This window comes from Macaca fascicularis, chromosome 4, assembly GCF_037993035.2.
Source record: "Macaca fascicularis isolate 582-1 chromosome 4, T2T-MFA8v1.1".
Classification (NCBI taxonomy): domain Eukaryota; kingdom Metazoa; phylum Chordata; class Mammalia; order Primates; family Cercopithecidae; genus Macaca; species Macaca fascicularis.
In genome coordinates, this window is record NC_088378.1 from 15,298,276 (window position 1) to 15,312,179 (window position 13,904).

The following is a 13,904-nucleotide window of genomic DNA, read 5'->3' on the forward strand; positions in this document are numbered from 1 at the left end:
AAATATTGGGAGGCCATCAGGGCCTAGTTCTTGAACCCCTTCTCTTTTTTATCCCTATTCACTGCCTACATGATCTCGTCCTATCTCATGCCTTGAATTACTACCTAGATGCTGATGAAGCCCAAACTTCCCCTTTGAACTCCAGAGCCTTCTATCTGCGACTAAACATCTCTTGTTCTGCAAGCAAATCCTACAGGCTCTGCTTCCAAAATACACCCAGAATTTCTCCACTTCTCACTATCACCACTGACACCACTTTGATCCAAGCCATCATGTTCTCTTTTGTTCTTCGTTCTTCTACTTCCCCTCAGTGTTTTCTCTACACAGCAGCCAGCATGATCCTGTCAAAACAAGTCAGATGAAATCAGCCCCTTTGCTTCCTGTGGCTCCCTTTATCCCTCACAGAAAACCAAAATCCTTACCATGACCAGCACAGCTCCACATGTTCTGGTCCCTGCTACGTCTCTGACCTTATCTCCTGCTCTCTCCTGTTTCACTCTGGCCTCTCTCCACTTCCATCCTTGTATCACCGCCCCTGCCTGGGGTGCTCTTCCCCCAGTTATCCTCTTCGATTGCTCCCTTACCTCCTTCAGGTCTACTCAAAAGTCCCCTCTGTGAGGTGAAAGACCTTTACAAGGAAAACTACAAAACACTGCTGAAAGAAATATAGACAACACAAGCAAATGAAAACACATCCCATGCTCATGGATGGGTAGAATCAATATTGTGAAAATGACCATTCTGCCAAAAGCAATCTACAAATTAAATGCAATTCCTATCAAAATACCACCATCATTCTTCACAGAATTACAAAACAGTCCTAAAATTCATATGGAACCAAAAAAGAGCCTGCATAGCCAAAGGAAGACTAAGAAAAAAAAAAAAAAATCTGGAGGCATTACAGGCATTACATTACCTGACTTCAAACTATACTAAAAGGCCAGAGTCACCAAAACAGCATGGTACTTGTATAAAAACAGGCATATAGACCAATGGAACAGAATACGGAACCCAGAAATAAAGCCAAATACTTATAGTCAACTGATCTTCAACAAAGCAAAAACGTGAAGTGAGGAAAGGACACCTTATTCAACGAATGGTGCTGGGATACTGGGCAAGCCACATGTAGAAGAATGAAACTGGATTCTGATCCCTCACCTTATACAAAAATCAACTCCAAATGGAAAATGGATCAAAGACTTAAATCTAAGACCTGAAGCCATACAAATTCTAGAAGATAACATTGGAAAACATTCTAGACATTGGCTTAGGCAAAGACTTCATGACCAAGAACCGAAAAACAAACCCAATAAAAACAAAGATAAATAGATGGGACTTAAACTAAGAAGCTTCTGCACAGCAAAAGAAACAAACAGCAAAGTAAACAGACAACTTACAGAGTAGGAGAAAATCTTCGCAATCTATGCATCTGACAAAGGACTAACAGCCAGAATCTACAAGGAACTTAAACAAATCAGCAAGAAAAAAACAAATAATCCCATCAAAAAGTGGGCTAAGGACATGAATAGACAATATCAAAAGAAGATATACAAATGGCCAACAAACATACGAAAAAATGCTCAACATCACTAATGATAGGGTAATGCAAATCAAAACCATGATGTGATACCACCTTACTCCTGCAAGAATGGCCATAACAACAACAACAACAACAAAATAATGGAGTTGGCATGGATGTGGTGAAAAGGGAACACTTTTACACTGTTGGTGGAAATGTAAACTAGTACAACCTCTGTGGAAAACAGTGCAGAGATTCCTTAAAGAACTAAAAGAAGATTTACCATTTGATCCAGTAATCCCTCACCTGGGTATCTACCCAGAGGAAAAGAAGTCATTACACAAAAAAGATACTTGCACACGCATGTTTATAGCAGCACAATGTACAACTACAAAAATATGGAATCAGCCTAAATGGCCATCAAGCAACAAGTAGATAAAGAAAATGTGGTCTATATATACCATGAATACTACTCAGCCATAAAAAGGAACAAAATAATGGCATCTGCAGCAACCTGGATGGAATTGGAGACCATTATTCTAAGTGAAGTAACTCAGGAATGGAAAACCAAATATCACATGTTCTTAGTCATAAGTGGGAGCTAAGCAATGACGACACAAAGGCATAAGAATGATACAATGGACTTTGGGGACTCAGGGCAAAGGGTAAGAGTGGGGTAAGGGATAAAGGACTACACATTTGGTACAGTGTATACTGCTTGGGTGACGGGTGCACCAAAATCTCAGAAATCACACTAAAGAGCTTACTCATGTAACCAAACACCACTTCTTCCCCAAAACTCCATTGAATCTTTTGTTTCTTTTTTTTTTTTTGAGACGGAGTGTCACTCCGTTGCCAAGCTGGAGTGCAGTGGCACGATCTCAACTCACTGAAAACTCCGCCTTCTGGGTTCAAGCGATTCTCCTGCCTCAGCCTCTCGAGTAGCTGGGAATACAGGTGTGCACCACCACACCCAGCTAATTTTTGTATTTTTAGTATAGATTGGAGTTTCACCATATTGGTCAGGCTGGTCTCAAACTCCCAACCTCAGGTGATCCACCCACCTTGGCCTCCCAAAGTGCTGGATTACAAGCGTGAGCCACTGCACCCAGCCACATTTTTTTTTTTAAGTCTCCTCTATTAAGCCTCCCCTGATCATCTAAAATTTAATCCCCTTCAGCAGGCAATTCATATCCCCCTTCCCAACTTAATTTTTTTCTTCTTAGTAGTTATCACTAGCATACCATTTATTTTCTTTCTTTCTTTCTTTCTTTTTTTTTTTTTGAGACAGGGTCTCACTCTGTTACCTAGGCTGGAGGGCAGTGGTGCAATCGTGGCTCACTGCAGCTTCCATCTTCTGGGCTCCAGTGATTCTCCCACCTCAGCCTCCTGAAACGCAGGGACTACAGGTATGTGCCATGCTGGCTAATTTTTTTAATTTTTAATTTTTGGTAGAGATGAGGTCTCATTATGTTGCCCAGGCTAGTCTTGACCTCCCGGCCTCAAGTGATCCTCCCACCTTGACTTCCCAAAGTACTGGGATTACAGGCATGAGCCACTATGGCTGGTCTTATTTATTTATTTTTTGTTTGTTTTTGGATTTTCCTTGAGACAGGGTCACACTCAGTCACCCAGACAAAAGTGCAGTGGCTTGATCACAGCTCACTGCAGCCTCAAACCCCTGGCTTCAAGGGATCCTCCCACCTCAGCCTCCTGAGTAGCTGGGACCACAGGCATGTACCACAAAGCCTGGCTAATTTTTTGACTTTTTGTAGAGACAGAGTTTCACTGTATTGCCCAGGCTGAACTTGACCTCCTGGGCTCAAGTGATCCTCCCACCTGGGCCTCCCAAAGTGCTGGGATCCCAGGTATGAACCACCATGCACAGTTTATTTATCTTTATTGTCTCCCCAGCTAGACTGTGAGTTCCACAAAGGTAGAGCTTTTTGTCTGTTTTAGCATTTCATCTCCAACATTTAGAAAAGTGCCTGGCACAGAGTAAGTGCTCAACGAGGATTTTTTGAATAAATGAATGGTTTCCAAACTTGTCAGTATGAACATGTTGACTTTATTTTAGTGCTTTTAGGGATTTCCCTAGAAAACTTAGCCAGTGCAACTCAGCCAGTGCAGCTGGAGTGAGTCCACAGTATCAGTGTTGAATCAGGGAGAGCTTGGCTGGCATGGCTGCTCCAGGGCCAAGGAGAAGGCCACATAATTGGGAGGTTAAGTCTATTTACAGGGGCTTGAACAAATAAGTAAATATACTGAGGAAAATGGGAGCCAGGTTTCTCACTATTGGAGTAGGGAGGTACATATGTGGAAGGTGTAAAGTGAATAAACACTATGGTGATGGATTGGAATTAAATGTGGAGTGTGTGTGTGTGTAGTCATGCATATGTTTCCTAACTCTGTCCACAGACAGTGTCTAGAAGCAATGACACTACAGTGACAACGCTGCGTATACCTCCATATTCAACAGCAGAGACTCAGAGGACGGATACTTCACTAAAGAGAACTCCTGTAAAAATTTTCAACCTAAAATAGAATGCTAGCATAATGGAACTGAAGGGACACTCATGGAAAGCCTACAGTGCCTTCTAATCTTACAGAAATGAAAAGTTCATCTTGAGACATTAAACAAGAAGAAAAAAATGCTCATACTTTATCATTACAGACTATATCCCTTTAGACTACATTTATGGGTATTTATGGAAATGATTTGTAGAAGTGCTACACATACTATTCTGCAACATGCTTTTTTCACTTCAGACTTACAACATCTTTCTATGTCATATCCTTTATGACTTTTTTTTTTTTTTTTTTTTTTTTTGGTTAGTGATAAAAACGAAAATCAAATCAAACTGGTTTAAGAAAAAGAGTGAAAAGTCCAGGTGCTTTCTTTTTGGTAGGCATTGTTCAAGGGACCTCTTTCCCACAACTCCAGGCTATCCTTTGTATCAACTCTAGCAGATGAGAAAGAACTTCCCTTTTCCAGTCTTTTGGATAAAAAGTCCTGGGATCAAAATGCTCTGGTCTAACACAGGTCAGGTGCCCATCTCAGAACCCATCACTGAGCCAGGAGTCAGGAGATGCTGACTCAACAGACACGAATCATGCCGCCCTGAGGCGGGGTAATGACTAACTCACTTCATGAAATGAGAAGAGGAAGGCTGGTGGTCCCTTCAAAGAAAACTAGGGTCCTGTTGCCTGGAAAAGTGAATGGATTCTGTGCAGAAAAATAGCAGAAGTTTACTACATGTGTCATTCAGTATAATTCTACATCATTATTTTGATGGTTTCCACAGTTATCCCATGAAATGGATGAATCTTTAATTTGTAGTAACTCTATCGTTGAACATGTAGATTTGTTTCCTGTTTCACAGTGATAAACACCACTGCTATGAACACTCTAATAGATAAATCTTTATGCTCATCTTTATTTCCTTTAGGCAAAATTCCTAGTGGTAGAATTTCTGAGTAGAAAGGTTAGTATTTTTGCCTTTACTGTGTTTTGCCAAGTTGCATTACTATATGCTTTCTCTGAATCTTCATAATATTATATAGTTATTTTTTAATTATAGAGACTGAACGGTTTATATACTTTAAAAAGCCTTCATTTAAAAATTGCACTGGGTTTTTTTTTTTTTTTTTTTTTTGAATTGCAGTAAATATACATAAGATTTACCATTTTATATAACTTTTTTTTTTTTTGAGATGGGTTCTCACTATGTTGCCCAGGCTGGTCTTGAACTCCTGGGCTCAAGCAACACATTTGCCTTGGCCTCCCATCAAGTGCTGAGATTTGGCGTAAGCCACCATGCCCAGCTAAACTGGGTAATTTATTATTTTATTATTATGATTTTGAGACAGAGTATTGCTCTGTCACCCAGGTTATAGTGCACTGGCACAATCTTGGCTCACTGCAGCTTCTGCCTCCCGGGCTCAAGCGATCCTCCTGCCTCAGCCTCCTGGTGGCTGGGATTATAGGTGCCCGCCACCGTGCCCGGCTAATTTTTTTTTTTTTTAATTTTAGTAGAGATGGGGCTTCAGCATATTGGCCAGGCTGGTCTCGAACTCCTGACCTCAGGTGATTCACCTGTCTTGGCCTTCCAAAGTGCTGGGATTACAGGCATGAGCCACCGCGCCTGGCCTAGACTGGGTAATTTATAAACAATAGAAATGTATTGCACACAGTTCTGGGGGCTGAGCAGCCCAAGGTCAAGTCACCAACAGATTGAGCATCTGGTAAAAGCTTGCCTTCCCTGCTTCAAAGATGACACCTTATTGAGTTCTCACATAGTGGAAGGGCAAGCTAGCTCCTTTCAGTCTGTTTTATAAGGGTGCTGATCTCCTTCCTGAACACTCTACCCTCATAACTTAATCATCTCCTTAAGGTCCCGCCTCCTTTTTTTTTTTTTTTTTTTTTTTTTGAGACAGAGTCTTGCTCTGTCACCCAGGCTGGAGTGCAGTGGTATGATCTCAGCTCACTGCAACCTCGACCTCCTGGGTTCAAGTGATTCTTGTGCCCCAGCCTCCTGAGTAACTGGGATTATAGGCGTGTGCCACCACGTCCAGCTAATTTTTGTATATTTTAGTAGAGACAGGGTTTCACCATGTAGGCCAGGCTGGTCTCAAACTACTGACCTGAGGTGATCTGCCTGCCTCGGCCTCCCAAATTGCTGGGATTACAGGTGTGAGCCACCACACCTGGCCACCACCTCTTGATACTATCACACTGGTGATTAAGTATCAACATATGAATTTGGTGGGGGACACATTCAGACTATAGCACTGTCATTGCTGACGTGTTCAGATAGGCCTTCCCCACTCTTCTATATAAATACGTTCTTAAAACTCCTTCTGATATCTTTATGGCTTCATTTTTATAAATCCCTAAGTTATTATTTATTTTGACATATGGTATAAAGTAGAATTCTAACCATTTTTTGAAAAGCACAATTGGGCGGCCAGGCGCTGTGGCTCACGCCTGTGATCCCAGCACTTTGGGAGGCCGAGGCGGGCGGATCACGAGGTCAGGAGATCAAGACCACCCTGGCTAACACCGTGAAACCCCATCTCTACCAAAAATACAAAAAATTAGCCAGGTGTGGTGGCGGATGCCTATAGTCCCAGCTACTCAGAAGCATGAGGCAGGAGAATGGCTTGAACCCGGGAGGCAGAGCTTGCAGTGAGCCGAGATCGCGCCACTGCACTCCAGCCTGGCAACAGAGCAAGACTCCGTCTCAAAAAAAAAAAAAAAAAAAAAAAAAAGTACAATTGGGCTGGGTGTGGTGGCTCACACCTATAATCCCAGCACTTTGGGAGACTGTGGCGGGCAGATAGCTTGGGCCCAGGAGTTCAAGACCAGCCTGGGCAACACAGTGAAATCTTGTCTCTACATAAGATAAAAAAAATTAGCTAGGTGTGGTGGTGTGCACCTGTTGTCCCAGCTACTAGGGAGGCTAAGGTGGGAGGATTGCTTGAGCCTGGGAGTCAGAGGCTGCAGTGAGCCAAGGTCATGCAACTGTACTCCAGCCTGGGTGGCAGAGCAAAAACCTGTCTTAAAAAATAATGGCCATTGAACAATGCAGGTGTTGGGGTCCCTACACTCCATGCAGTCAAAAATCCATGCATAATGTTTGACTCCCCCAAAACTTTAACTCCTAATAGCCTGTTATTGAGCAGAGCCTTACTGATAACATAAACAGTCAACTAACACATATTTTGTATACGTATCATATACTGTATTCTTAAAATAAGATAGAAAAAAGAAAATGTCATTAAGAAAACCTTTTTATGTTTTTGTTTTTAAGACAGGGTCTCGCTCTGTCACCCAAGCTGGAGTGCAGTGGCTCAATCATGGCTCCCTGCAGCCTTGACGTCCTGGGCTCAAGCAATCCTCCGTCCTCAGCCTCTTTTTTTTTTTTGGTAGAGATGGGAGGTCTCACTATGTTGCCGAGGCTGGTCTCGAACTCCTGGGCTCAAGCAATCCTCTTGCCTCGACCTTCCAAAGTGCTGGGATTACAGATGTGAGCCACTGTGCCCAGCTACAAAAATCTTAAGAGAAAATGCATGTACAGTACTTCACTGTATTCATCAAAACCAAGTTCACATTGTCTGTTTACAAGATGAATCGTCTGTCTGAAATGATCAGCACCTGCGGCTCCAGACCTCAATCGAAGGTTCCTATCAAGGAATTCAGCTTTTTCTTGTGATACCATGACTTTTACCTGCTTCTTGGGTGCACTTCAGGCATCACTAATGGCACTTTGTATGGGTCCCATGGTGTTATTCAAAGTTTACAGTATTGCACTTGTCAACTGAACAACGATGGAGGTTCATACATTTGGAAAGGAGAGCTTTCTTATAAAGGGTTGCAGCTTGTAGGGTGGCCATTCTGACAGGCTGGGAAGCACAGCCTCCAGCCAGAAGCCAAAAACAGACACTTTGACAGGGAGAAGAGTAAGACAGAGATTTGCTGAACCAGGTGGCCAAATATACGTACTTAATAAGCTATAGGAAGAGTTATGAATATTTATGAAAGGAGAAACACACACATGCACAACAGAGCTTCACGTCTCTCCAAGGGACCCATGTTCAAAAAGTGGCAGTGTTAGCATGATCCAAGCGTAGAGTTTTTGGCCCTCTAATGTCAAGTGGTGAAGCAGACAACACGAAACCCTCTCTGCTCATCCTTGGTAGACTGGCCAGAACCACTCCGTGGACCCTGGTCTCTTATAAAGGAAGGAAAGCTTTGTCCAAACTGCCAAACGGAGGGGCAGCGACAGGTGGTTGGTGGCTATCAGTAGTGGAGTGAGTCTCTCAGAAGGGCTGGCTTCTCTGTAACCCTTACGGAAGAAAACCTACGGGCAGTTGCAGCAGGAGCAGGTGTAATGAGGCCCCCATCTCGTCACAGCTGGAACTGAGTTTTGGCCGAGAGAGTCTGTTCAGTTGGTTGAGGGGCTTAGGATTTCATTTTTCTCACACTAAACACACACACACAAATGCAAGAACTGAGAGAAATTACTTTTTACTTCAATGGAGTTTACTGGAGAGACGAACTGTGCAAGTGGAGATGACCGAGGAGCGTCACACAACATTTTGGGTGGATACTCACAACACTTGAGCCCACCATGACAGCAACGGGAGGCGGCTGCATAATTATTCCAGCAGTACAGTGTGTACTACAGTGAGTTGTACGCAGTTATGATTTAATACTGCATCTTCACATTTGTTTCCATTTCTCTGGACTGCCAATGGTGCCATGCGTAGTCTATGTTTGTGTGTGGAAATTTTGATACATTTTAACATTTTAATAATAGATTCGTGTATATTTTATGGTAGTAAATGATAAAAATAGACAAGTATGTACATATTTTTATGCATTGATGACATACCTAACATTTTCTTTTTTCCATATTTCTAGGCTATGTGGTTTGTCTGCAAGTTTTTTTATAATTGTTGCAAATATCCCCCCAAAATTTCCATATATTTATTGAAAAAAATTCACACATAAGTGGACTCATGCAGTTCAAACCTGTGCTGTTGAAGGGTCAACTGGATTTTTCCAGTTTTCTTGATACTAGTTACTACTCACTGAATAATTCATCTTCTCCTCCTTCCCCCAATCCAACAGTATATAATAGTTTTCTTCTATTTACAATGACAGAATGAATATATTTTTTCCTCCATCTCCCCCTCTCTTCTCTATCACCTGATTTTAGTAATATTATCCTTCTTCATGTTTACCTCTAATTATTTTACCTCTGTATTATTCCATATAATACTTATAACTCTACTATTCATTTAATTAGCTTTAAGTAATAACTTTTGACCTCTAGTTATTAAAGATGAGGAATCAGTATACTTTATTTCATATATATAATTTTTTAATTGTTTAGAGATGGGGTCTTACTATTTTGCTCAGGCTAGTCTCGAATTCTTGAGCTCAAACAATCCTCCTGCCTCAGCCCCTCAAGTAGCTGGGATTACAGGCACATGCCGCTGTATCCAGCGGGGGGAAAAAATCAGTATATTTTCATCCTTTTCCATTCTTTGCTTTCCACCTTTCATTTGCTCTATCATTTCTACATCATCAGGGCTAATAACATTTAAATTCCATCTTTCCACCGTCATCCTCATATTTGTCTTTGTCCTGTGATTTGCATCAAAGCTCACTGCCAATCCCGTCTGCAGTTGTTTCTCCACTCATCTCTTGGTCTGCTGAATCTTCTAACATTTCTCAAATGGATTTATGAAAATAATATTCCCAGAGTTCTTTCATGTTCAAACTATTTATCTTTTGTCTTTACACCTGAAAACATCTGGCTCACATTTTCTTTCTTCTGGGATTTTGTGGCCATTGCTCAAAAATCTTCCAGCATTGAAGTTTGCTATGGAAAAAGACTGAGGCTAGCCTTTGGATTACTTCCTTCACATCATGCCAAGGAAGCTCCAGCATTTCAACCTCATTAACTGTAGACCACCATTGAGTGGAAATTTTTAGGCAACCAACCAGGTAAGCTTTTACAGCCATCTCCAGCTGCGTGGACTGATATTTTGAGCCCGCAGTCCCTAGTAAAGTGTATCCACAGCGATGAATTCAGCTGGATCTAGTGTTCGATTCTGTTCTCCTTGGTTTAATACCTTTAGCATCCACTTCCACACATTCACCAGGTTTCCATTCATATATATTAACAAAACATTGCAGTTATTTTGGTGTTATTTCCTCCTGAATCATAGTGTGTACCCGCCCAGCTGGAGATGTCAACATTTGATCCTAGTTATGGGGCTAGTGGCAATAATGGATGCTCAGCATAGGTCTTGAAGTGAATGGGCATCCTCTTTCAAGGTGTCTGCCCCAAGTGACATTATCACAAGGTTTTCAAACAAAGACTAGTCTCTTCAGATACTGGAAAGCAAACAGCTTTCATTGTTGAGGCTCCACTGCCTAGCACTTGCCATTCTTCATCCTATGCGTACAAATCCAAAAGAGCTTTGGCGCTTAAGAAGAAAAAAAGTACCTCTGAATGTCTTACGATATATGAACTTTTATCAAGAAGTAATTTGGAAAAGAAAACTTTTATCTAGAATCCTCATAGCATTTAGAGAGAATACCACTCTCTTCTGTCGCCCCTGGCCATTTGAGAAAATACTATTTGCTGAGCTTTGAGGCAGATGCTTTTATCTTGTGATTCTCAATTGAAGGAGCAGTTAAAAAAAAAAAAAAAAAAAGATGAGGCCGGATGTGGTGGCTCACGCCTGTAATCCCAACACTTTGGGAGGCCAAGGTGGGTGGATCACGAGGTCAGGAGATCGAGACCATCCTAGCCAACATGGTGAAAACCCATCTCTACAAAAAATACAAAAATTAGCTGGGCATGGTGGCGCGCACCTGTAGTCCCTGCTACTTGGGAAGCTAAGGCAGGAGAATCGCTTGAACCCTGGAGATGGAGGTTGCAGTGAGCCGAGATCGCGCCACTGCACTCCAGCCTGTTGACAGAGCGAGACTCTGTTTTGAATAAATAAATAAATAAATAAATAAATAAAAATAAAAAAGATGAAGTCCTGCAGGCTGCAGGGGGTGCTTTGAAAATGTGTGAGGGTGTCATAGTAACTCTGCTATTAGCATTTAGTGGGCAGAAGCTCAAGATGCTAGAGCTCCACATGTGTGGGAGAGTCCCACATACTGTCCAATTTTTGAATGTCCTGCTAAATATTCATATGAATGAAAAATATTTGTTTTTATTTATCTGAGCCCAGATTCTCTCTTGCATATATAGGCACCAAATATTTTAGCATAGTTTCAATAAATGAGTTTTCTAAGAAAGTAAAATATCATGTAACACAAGGGAAGGTTGCATTTTGTTTTAGGTTCTCCATTTTGGAAAATCATCAAAGGCAATGATGTCACCCATGGTATTTGAGTAGTTGATACTCACCTACTACAACTCAGCCTGTACTTATAATGTTGCACGTACAGTGATTTTCTCTACCTAAATTAATATATTTATTCAGTCCTTATTTTATTAATTATGAAGAAAAGTATCAGTATTCAGTAGGATATTTCAAATTAGGTCTTATATCTTTGTCCACAAATGAACAGTTACCAATATTTCCATTTTGTTAACATGTTTTTCTCTCAGGAAGTAATGAAACCATGAAGATTAAGTGACCACTTTACAAAGAAACAGAGCAGTAAGTTGGCAGAGATACAGCATCCTGAGAACTTTGAAAGCTGTCTTACTATCATTGGAATGTTTAACAAATTTTTCCTAATCAGAAAGATGGTTTTATTGTTTCTTTCAGAATAGCACGATGATTGAAAAATGTGGTAAGCCACACAATGTTAAGGACAAATTGATTTTGCCGGTTGCGTAAGAGGTTATTAGTATGAAGATAAAAAGAAATCAAATTGAAATGATTTCTTCTGTCACTGAGCAATGGTACTGTTTCAAGAATTGAGATGGCGAAAAAGATTTTGGAAAATTAGCCATGTTATGACTTGCAGTCAAGTCAATTTCATTATAAATGGATGAAAGCATTCTGCATAATTAAATTAATCTTTATTACATGCATATGTAATATTTATAAGGATTTTATTTTTTTTTCTGAGATGGAGTCTTGCTCTGTCACTCAGGCTGGAGTGCAGTGGTGCGATCTCGGCTCACTGCAACCTCCACCTCCCGGGTTCAAGTGATTCTCCTGCCTCAGCCTCCCGAGTAGCAGGGATTACAGGCGCCCGCCACCATGCCTGGCTAATTTTTGTATTTTTAGTGGAGATGGGGTTTCACCATGTTGTCCAGGCTGGTCTTGAAATCCTGATCTCATGATCCTCCCGCCTTGGCTTCCCAAAGTGCTGGGATTACAGGCGTGAGCCGCTGTGCCCAGCAGGAATTTAAAAATCATAAAGGCTGTAATCCCAGCACTTTGGGAAGCCAAAGCAGGTCGATCACCTGAGGTCGGGAGTTCGGGACCAGCCTGGCCAACATGGTGAAACTCCATCTCTACTAAAAATACAAAAATTAGCTAGGCATGGTTGTGGGTGCCTGCAGTCCCAGCTACTCAGGAGGCTGAGGCAAGAGAATCACTTGAACCTGGGAGGCAGAGGTTACAGAGAGCTGAGATTGCGCTATTGCATCCCAGTCTGGGTGACAGAGTGAGACACTGTCTCAACAACAAGAAAAAAATGAAGATGTCAAATTTGAAATATATTGTTCTTATTTGGGTGCTATTTAAAAAGATGCGATGATTAGATTTAAAGATTTAGAGGAACTTTACCAGATTGGGTGACTACTCTATTTGAAACTGAAGTCAAGGATGTTAGCCAAAGAACATGAAGAGTTATTGAACTTTGAAAAATGACCTTGAGAGCTAGGCAGTTGGCCTGAGCTTGTCCCAGCTATTCAGTCACTTATTATTTGTAGAGATGAAATCTTGCCATGTTGCCCAGGCTGGGCTCAAGCGATCCTCCTGCTTCAGCCTCCCAAAGTGCTGAGATTACAGGTGTGAGCCACCATGCCTGGCCCATTTTAACCATTTTTAACTGTACACTTCAGTGGCATTAAGTACATTTACAATGTTGTAGAACCATTACCATCCTATTTTTTTTATTTTATCATTGTTACATTAAAAAAAATTTTTTTAGTGTTTTTAAAGTAGAGACAGGGTCTGGCTATGTTGCCCAGACTGGTCTCACACTCCTAGCCTCAAGGGATCCTCCTGCCTCCGCTCCCCAAAGCTCTGGGATTACACACATGAGCCACCACACCCGACCCATTTTTCCATTTTAGACATTTGCATTGCTTTAGATGTTTCTATTAAAAAGAAAGCTGCTACGATCATTTTAGTAAACATTTTCTTCTACATTTCTGATAATCTCCTTAAGCTGGATTTCCTAGAATGGAATTACTAAAGTAAGACAAATGATTACTTTTATGTTTTTTTAGTGCACATATGGTTTCTAAGATTTTCAGTTTAAGTAATGGATACAAAGATGTGATGCAAATGTGGTCATTTTCATCAAATTATAAATAAACATCAATGATTTAGATATTTTTCATAATTAGAATTCCATCTTTGCTGATGGAATTCTAATTATGAAATTACACAAGGGTAGGTATGTGTAGAGTCAGAGTATCAGGGTCTGCTTTCTGGCAGGGTGCTGTGGCCGGGGTGTGTGAGGTGTGTGTCAGGAGGGCTATGGAAAACAACCTTGGGAGCAGAGGTGAGTTGAGGCTGGTGGGCAGGTGTGCAGAAGGAATTAGGGAGCTACTGCTAGCAAGAAGACTTCAGGCTGAATTGAGCACAGATGTGGCAGAGCACCACAGGATGTATCCCTCCTTCCCCACCAGCCCCTTATACTCTTGGCTGTGGGACTGTGCAG

The 13,904-nt window shown here is 41.4% G+C and overlaps 1 long non-coding RNA gene across 1 annotated transcript; it reads right to left on the bottom strand.

The window, feature by feature from the left end:
- Positions 1-231: 231 nt before the first annotated feature.
- Positions 232-544, bottom strand: LOC135970308 (uncharacterized). The gene is made up of 2 exons (XR_010586001.2): positions 423-544; positions 232-341 (listed from the first exon to the last, which is right to left on the bottom strand). It is a non-coding gene; the product is annotated as an uncharacterized lncRNA (long non-coding RNA).
- Positions 545-13,904: the final 13,360 nt, after the last annotated feature.